Below are 8,925 nucleotides of genomic sequence, written 5' to 3' on the forward strand. Positions count from 1 at the left end.
CTCCAGGTGCTGTTTGAAATGGGGTTTTATGCCAATACACTTCCCTCTTTGGGGGAATCCAATGTACTGAAGGTCAGTCTCAGGCATTACTCAATTTCTCCAATCATCTAAACTGATTTTATGAAAGGCTAATAGATGGCATCAGATTTGCATATAAATTATTGTAAAGTCCCCGGTGATCTATGACTTTCAATCAGATTCACCCAGCAATGGAAAAGCAAGGGAGGAAGGAGAAGTGAGCGATAGGAGGAGAGAGAGAAAGAGAGGGGGATATAAAAAGAATGAGGCATGCGGTCTACACAGATGTGTGGGACCTCTGGCTAGGTTTTTAACAATTAAAAGACATTTACATTTTAACTGTATTTTCATATTTGGCATTGCTAGAATGATACAGTATAATCCAGACCATATCAGTGCTCTTAATATGAGGCTGGTGTATCTGGTGTTTGTCCCTCTGAGAATAACAGCCATGAAATTAGTTCAACCTAATGCCACAAACAAAGTGTGTAATGAATTATCATTTATTTCAAGGCTTTCTCTCTACTTTTTTGTAGCGTGATAAGGCCCCATAATTACTGTTTGATGAATTGGCTGTCTGCTGCCTTAGTACTTTGTCGGCTGCTTATAACAGAGACACACACATATGGCGCGCCTGTCTCAGCATCAGAATAAGCCCAATCAATAATTGTGTAAAGCAGACAATAAATGTATGCTCGTAACGAGAATTTGTTAATTTATTGTGCACTGAGACTGATGGTTTATGCTTGAAAAGATATTCAAGCCAACATCTGAAATGTTTTGGTTGCCAAGTAGACATGAAAAGTCACCTGACTTGTAGTGTATTGGCTCTTTTCCTTGATCATTATAAGTTTTAGAATGATTGTAAGGATGATAAAGATTATCATATTTTATAAACCTAGGTTGGTGTGTACTGGAGGCAGTTCTGCAGTGTTCACTAGCTGGCACAGCCACAAAGAAATGAAAACAGATTTTAAACATTATTCTAAGCTTAACCCTTACTTGAACCACACTGCTAACTGTAATGGCTAACCTTAACCTTAAATTAAGACCAAAAGAAAATGTTTGTTTTCAGGAATTTATACGATATAATCAATTTTGACTTTGCAGCTGGCCCATCTGCGGAACCCGCTCATTTCTGCCTCTAGGGCAAGACTCAAGACAATAAACGTCAACCTGTGAAAAAGTCTGGAGTTGTGGTCGACAGTTCCAGAACGTCTGTCTTTTTTCATGACTTTAAGTATGTGTAAGCAACGGAGGGTAGATAGCATCTAAAATCAATGGGAATCCAATTGGGTTTCAGCATCTGGTACCACAGACCGAGGCTGTACATTGCTTTGTCCACACTGCAGGTGTTATGGTTGTATGACTATTTATCTCCTTTATATTATTTATTTAACCGGTCAAGTCAGTTGAGAACAAATTCTTATCCTTCAGTTACTATGAAACACAGATGTGACAACACTGAAAAGGAATAGACCTCAGATGAGCTCTTTATGATGATTATTTATTTTACATGGATATTCCTGTTTCTCCGCTGGTGGGGTAAATGTACGGTATATTAAAGAGGAATCAATTGCGTTGTTGGTGAGCCCAGGCTCTATTGCTTACTTCCTATTCCACAACATGCACGCACACACACTCACCCACATGTGGATATGTGTGCGCCACAGGAGGTTAGCGGCACCTTAATTGGGGAGTTGTGGTAATGGGCTTGTGGTAATGGCTGGAGAGGAATGAGTGGAAGGTTCTTAAATGCATCAAAGACATGGTTTCCATGTTGATGATGCCATCCCATTTTCTCTGTTCCAACCATTATTATATACCATCCTCCCCTCAGCAGCCTCCTTTGGACACACACACACACACACACACACACACACACACACACACACACACACACACACACACACACACACACACACACACACACACACACACACACACACACACACACACACACAGAGAGTATCAAGTCACCCCTGTGCTCTTTTACCGGAACAGAGAAATCAATAGGATTGATTATTCACCACTGGACCGTGTAAGGGCAACAAGCATCCCTAAATTGTTGGTAAAAGACATTGGGTGCGTCACTCGTGACGTGAGTAAAACATTTAAACAAGTTAACCGTCTCAAGGCTGCCAGTCCAGACGGATCCCTAGACGAGTCCTCAGAGCATGCGTTAACCACCTTGATGGTGTGTTTACGGGCATATTCAATCTCTTCCTATCCCAGTCTGCTGTCCTCACATGCTTCAAGATGGCCACCATGGTTCCTGTACCCAAGAAGGCAAAGGTAACTGTACTTTAATGACTATCGCCCCGTAGCACTCACCGATGTCATCATGAAGTGATTTGAGAGATCATAGCACCTCTACCTTACATGCCCCCCTAGACCCACTTCAATTTGCTTACCCCCCAATAGATCCACAGACAAGGCAATCGCCATCACGCTGCACACTACACTATCCCATCTGGACAAGAGTAAGACTTCCATCCCAGAGTCGCCTCTTCGCTGTTGATGTTGAGATTGGTGTTTTGTGGGTACTATTTAATGAAGCTGCCAGTTGAGGACTTGTGAGGTTTCTGTTTCTCAAATTAGACACTCTGATGTACTTCTCCTCTTGCCCAGTTGTGCTGTTCTGTGAAGTTGTGCTGTTCTGTGAAGGGAGTAGTACACAGCGTTGTACAAGATCTTCAGATTCTTGGCAACTTTTTTGCATGGAATAGCCTTCATTTCTCAGAACAGGAATAGACTGACGAGTTTCAGAAGAAAGTACTTTGTTTCTGGCTATTTTGAGCCTGTAATCGAACTCACAAATGCTGATGCTCCAGATACTCAACTAGTCTAAAGAAGGCCAGTTTCATTGCTTCTTTAATCAGCACAACAGTTTTCAGCTGTGCTAACATAATTGCAAAAGGGTTTTCTAATGATCAATTAGCCTTTTTAAAATGATAAACTTGCATTCGCTAGAGATATTAATTATATTGTACTTCCTAGGGGTTCCACTAGACATCAACCATCAATAGAAATTGAATGAGACTTCTACTGTGTTGTGGGACTGAATGAGAGCAGAATCTATCAGTCAGTCAGCCATTTTCTGATCATGCGCATTCCTCATGGTATTCACTTGCGTTCCATTGCTCTTCAAGGCACAAAGGAATACTCCGGTTGGAGCTTTATTGAAGTTATAGGTAAAAAAAGATCCTAATGATTGATTCTGTACTTAGTTTGAAATGTTTCTTCGACCTGTAATATAACTTTTTGAAGTTTTTGTCCGACGTAACACTGACCAGAATGAGCGTTTGGATATGTATACAAAAGCAGGTATTTGGACATAAATAACGGACATTATCGAACGAAACAAATATTTATTGTGGACCTGAGATTCCTGGAGTGCTTTCTGGTGAAGATCATCAAAGGTAAGGGAATATTTATCATGTCATTGCTTGTTTATATAGACGCCAATATGGCGGCTATTGTGACTATTTCTTCTGAGCTCTGTCTCAGATTATTTTATGGTTTGCTTATTCCGTAATTTATTTTTAAATCAGACACAGCGGTTGCATTAAGGAGAGGTATATCTATAATTCCACGTCTATAAATTGTATTATCATCTACATTTATGAGTATTTCTGTTGAATGATGTGGCTATGCAAAATCACTGGATGTTTTTGGAACTAGTGAATGTAACGCGCCAATGTCAACTCATATTTTGATAAATATGAACTTTATCAAACAAAACGTACATGTATTGTGTAACATGAAGTCCTATGAGTGTCATCTGTTGAAGATCATCAAAGGTTAGTGATTAATTTTATCTCTTTGTGCTTTTTGTGACTGCTATCTTTGGCTGGAGAAAAATGGTTGAGTTTGTCATTTGGTGGTGACCTAACAATCATTTGTGGAGCTTTTGCTGTAAAGCATATTTGCAATCGGACCCTGTGGTGGGATTAACAAGATAACCGTTAAAATGGTATGAAATACATGTTTGAGGAATTTTAATTATGAGATTTGATGTTCAGAATTTGGCGCCCTGCACTTTCACTGACTGTTTGTCATATCGATCCCGTTAAGGGGAAACATTTAAATGTCTTGGAATGGCCTAGTCAAAGTCCAGACCTCAATCCAATTGAGAATGGTATGGTATTGTATGACTTAAAGATTGCTGTACACCAGGGAAACCCATCCAACTTGAAGGAACTGGAGCAGTTTTGCCTTGAAGAATGGGCAAAAATCCCAGTGGCTAGATGTGCCAAGCTTATAGAGACATACCCCAAGAGACTAGCAGCTATAGTTGCTGCAAAAGGTGGCTCTAAAAAGTATTAAATTTGGGGGGGTGAATAGTTAAGCTCACTCAGAAATTATGTTTGTTATCTTATTTCCTGTTTATTTCACAATAAAAAATATTTTGCATCTTCAACGTCGCAGACATGTTGTGTAAATCAAATGATACAACCAACCCAAATAGTAATGTTACTTCCAGGTTTTAAGGCAACAAAATAGAAAAATTGTCAAGGTTGGTGAATACTTTCGCAAGTCACTGTACATGGTTAATATATGCCACTTACCGGTGCTAGGTCACATTTATCAATAAAAGTGCTTTTAGATTTTTTTATTGTAAAATGTGATTGTTGTAAACAAAATTCAATTATAATCAAGACATAGAAGGAATAAATAGTTTATCTTCAACAAACAATGTTTCATCTGTCACGCCTTGGTCTTAGTATTTTGTGTTTTCTTTATTTATTTGGTCAGGCCAGGGTGTGACATGGGTTTATTTTGTGGTGTGTTTTTGTATTGGGGTTTTAGTAGGTATTGGGATTGTGGCTGAGTAGGGTTGTCTATGAAAGTCTATGGTTGCCTGAGGCGGTTCTTAATCAGAGGCAGGTGATTATTCGTTGTCTCTGATTGAGAACCATATTTAGGCAGTCATATTCTTTGAGTGTTTTGTGGGTGATTGTTCCTGTCTCTGTGTTACTTATTTCACCAGATAGGCTGTATAGGTTTTCAAGTTCCGTTTGTTGTTGTTGTTGTTGTTGTTGTATTGTTCGTGTTTTTTCGTGTATTAAAGATGTATCGATTTAACCACGCTACATTTTGGTCCGACTCTCCTTCAACGGAAGAAAACCGTAACATCAGCACTATTAATGTTTTATGCTTTGAACTGAACAAATTGGAAGGACACATTTTACACAGCATTTTATGGAAATGTTAAATGAGCCCCATTGAACACAAATATAAGGCCAGTCTACACACCGCATGAGGGACAGAGCTTTACTGTGTGTGTGTTGCAAATGCATTTATTGCACTTGATGCATGTGTGCTGTGTTTTCCTGTCCTTCTTTTGTCCACACACATCGCAGCGCTTCTTCTTGTTGCTACCAGCTGCAATCTAGAATGATGAAAACACTTCAGGAATTTCACTAACTTTTTACACGTGCAACAACATCACTCAGACTAACTTCCGGTATTGGAGTTGTTGGTTCATCCTCATGAATCCTCCTCACGATGGCTGCAGAAGATGGGGTCCTTGGGATATGTTGCCTCCTCTTGATTTGAGGTCTAACCAATGCCTTGCCCAGCTCTTTGAGAAAGAGCAGTCTCTTCTGAAGATTCCCTCCATTCTAATCTGGCTTCCACGCCATCCAGATGATGAATGCGTTGTATGACAAAATGTCCAAAAAGTTAAAGAATATCAGAAGTGGACAGCGCAGGGTTCTTATTTTGCAGCTTTAGCCAGTTACTGTAACGGCTGTCAGATGAAGGAAAAGAGGAGGACCAATGCGCAGCGTAGTAAGTGTCCATATTTTGTAGAACAAACTGAACACGACAAAATACAAAAATAACAACGTGAAATAACAAACCGAAACAGTTCCTTGTGGAAACGCACAGACACAGAAAATAATCACCCACAACTCAAAAGTGAAACCAGGCTACCTAAGTGTGGTTCTCAATCAGGGACAAAGATTGACAGCTGCCTCTGATTGAGAACCATACCAGGCCAAACACAGAATCCCAAATGATAGAAAAGGGAACATAGACTGCCCACCCCAAATCACGTCCTGACCATACTAAAACAAAGACAAAACAAAGGAACTAAGGTGGAAGTTTTCCAGAGATATTGTTACACAGAACAGTTATGTGCCAGTTTCTGCATTCCATGGGGATTATGTGGATTCCTCATTGGATCTGAAAACACCAGCAAGGATAAGAACCCTAAAGTATGTATGTAAATGATTTTGGTCATTCTCCTTCCATCTCTCACCAAAAACACACCTTCCTTCAAATTGTGCAGTCCAGAATGATTTAATATGCTAAATGTTTATGGTTTTAACGACAAACATGACCGGTGCACACTTTTAGAAGACCTGCAGTCCCAAATGCTAGGGAGGGATCCTCTAGTAGTGGGGGGGACTTCAACTGTGTTTTAAGTCGAGCAGACAGGAGAGGGGCGGGAGAGGATTTTAAGGTAGATAGGTCAAGTGTTTTATTGCTAGGGTTGTGCAGGGATTTTAACCTCTCTTGGGTAGGGGCAGTATTTTCACCTACAGATAAAAAGTGTGTCCCAAGTAAACTGCCTGCTACTCAGGCCCAGAAGCTAGGAAATGCATATAATTAGATAGATAGATTAGATTTGGATAGAAACCACTCTAAAGTTTCTAAAACTGTTAAAGTAATGTCTGTGAGTATAACAGAACTGATATGGAAACCCAGAGGACAAACCCTATAGGGGGAAATAAATTGAAGTCATAGGATATTCCATTTGTTTTCTATGGGATACCCTTATTATTAGGAACCTGGTTGCAGTTCCTATGGCTTCCACTAGATGTTAACAGTCTTTAGAAATGGTTTGATGTTTTTCTTTTGAGAAATGAATAAGTAGTGCTATTCATTGTAAGTGTCACACCAGGTGAACTTGATGCAAGTGAACTGGAGATCGCTGCACGTTGTTTTTATCCGCTATTGGAACCAATTTATTCCGTTTTAAATTTGATTGATTATTTACGTTTTAGGGTACCTGAGGTTGGATTAGGAACGTTGTTTGAAATGTTTGGACCAAGTTTACAGGTAACTTATTAGATACTTTGTAGGAATTATGGGCGAGTTGAAACCAGTGTTTTTTTTAAATCAAACCCGCCAAATAAATTGACATTTTTGGGACATAAAGAAGGACATTTTGGGACATAAAGAAGGACATCGAACAAAAGGACCACTTGTGATGTTTCTGGGACATTCTGGAGTGCCAACAGAAGAAGGTCTTCAAAGGTAAGGCATGAATTATATCTGTCACGGTTTTCATGTGGTGAAGGAGAGTCGGACCAAACTGCAGCGTGTATATTGCGATCCATGTTTAATCACACAACGTAACACGAATCCAAAAACACAAACTCTACAAAAACAATAAACATAGTGAAAATCGAAACAGCCTTAACTGGTGCAAACTAACACAGACTAAGGACATCAAGACACTCAGGACAATCACCCACAATACAACCACAGAATATGACTGCCTAAATATGGTTCCCAATCAGAGACAACGATAAACACCTGCCTCTGATTGAGAACCACTTCAGACAGCCATAGACTCTCCTAGGACACCCCACTAAGCTACAATCCCACTAAGCTACACACCACATACAAAAACCCATGCCACACCCTGGCCTGACCAAATACATGAAGAAAAACACAAAATACTTCGACCAGGGCGTGACAATATCGCTATTTCTGATTTTTGTGGAGCACCTGCATGGTTGAAATATGATTTTCATGTGTTTGTATGCGGGGCGCTGTCCTCAGAAAATCGCATTGTTTTCTTTCGCGGTAAAGCCTTTTTGAAATCTGACACAGCGACTGGATTAACAAGTAGTTAATCTTTATTTTGATGTATAACATATATTTTCAAGAATGTTATATATTTGAATTTGGTATTTTTGAATTTCACGCTCTGCAATTTCACCGGATGTTGGCCAGGTAGGACGCTACGTCCTGTTTTAAAACCTTGCATCCAAGAGAGGAGTGCTTCACCTGGACCAGTGATGACGGCACCAGAACCTTCCGCATTGACTATTTGTCTACCCATGACTGTCCCCCAACTGATGTTAGAATATCCCCTGCTATCTTCTCAGATCACGTAATTCTGACGGGCACCCTCTCACTTAATTCGGGTGTGACTGTATGAAGAGGACCCTGGAAACATATCAGCTCCCTTTTAGAAGATGATAGGGTAGTTAGATAGCAAAAGCTCAGGTTGCCCAGCCCGGCGGTGATACAATCTTCGGCAAAATCATTCGCAAGGAGATTCCTGACATGGAGCAGTTCAGCCAGTGGCAGATGCTTACATGACTTCTTTGAGACACGAGCACAGTGATGGAAAATGGTGAAGGGTAAGACGAGGACCTTCTTTAGAGAGATAAAAAAGCTAAGAAAAAGTTAGATGCATGGTGGGACTGCAGAGGTTGTGTCAGATTTCAAAAAGGCTTTACGGCGAAAGCATACCATGTGATTATCTGTGGACAGCGCCCAGCACACAAAACATTAAACAGTTACCAGCCAAGTAGAATTAATCACTTACCTTTGATTATCTTCATATGGGTGCACTCACAGGACTGCCAGTTACCCAATAATTGTTGGTTTTGTTCAATAAAGTCCCTCTTTATATCCAAAAACCTCCTTTGATTGGCGCGTTTTGTTCAGCAACCCATTGGCTCCAAGGCGGTCACAACAAGCAGACGAAAAATCCCCAAAATATCTGTAAAGTTTGTAGAAACATGTCAAACGACTTTTATAATCAATCCTCAGGTTGTTTTTAGTCATAATTATCAATAATATTTCAACCGGACAATATCTTAATCAATATGATCTCTGTAATTGCAAACAAAGGTGTCTGTACCAAATATTAGGTGC

This window comes from Oncorhynchus keta, chromosome 4 (assembly GCF_023373465.1).
Source record: "Oncorhynchus keta strain PuntledgeMale-10-30-2019 chromosome 4, Oket_V2, whole genome shotgun sequence".
In the NCBI taxonomy this organism is placed as follows: domain Eukaryota; kingdom Metazoa; phylum Chordata; class Actinopteri; order Salmoniformes; family Salmonidae; genus Oncorhynchus; species Oncorhynchus keta.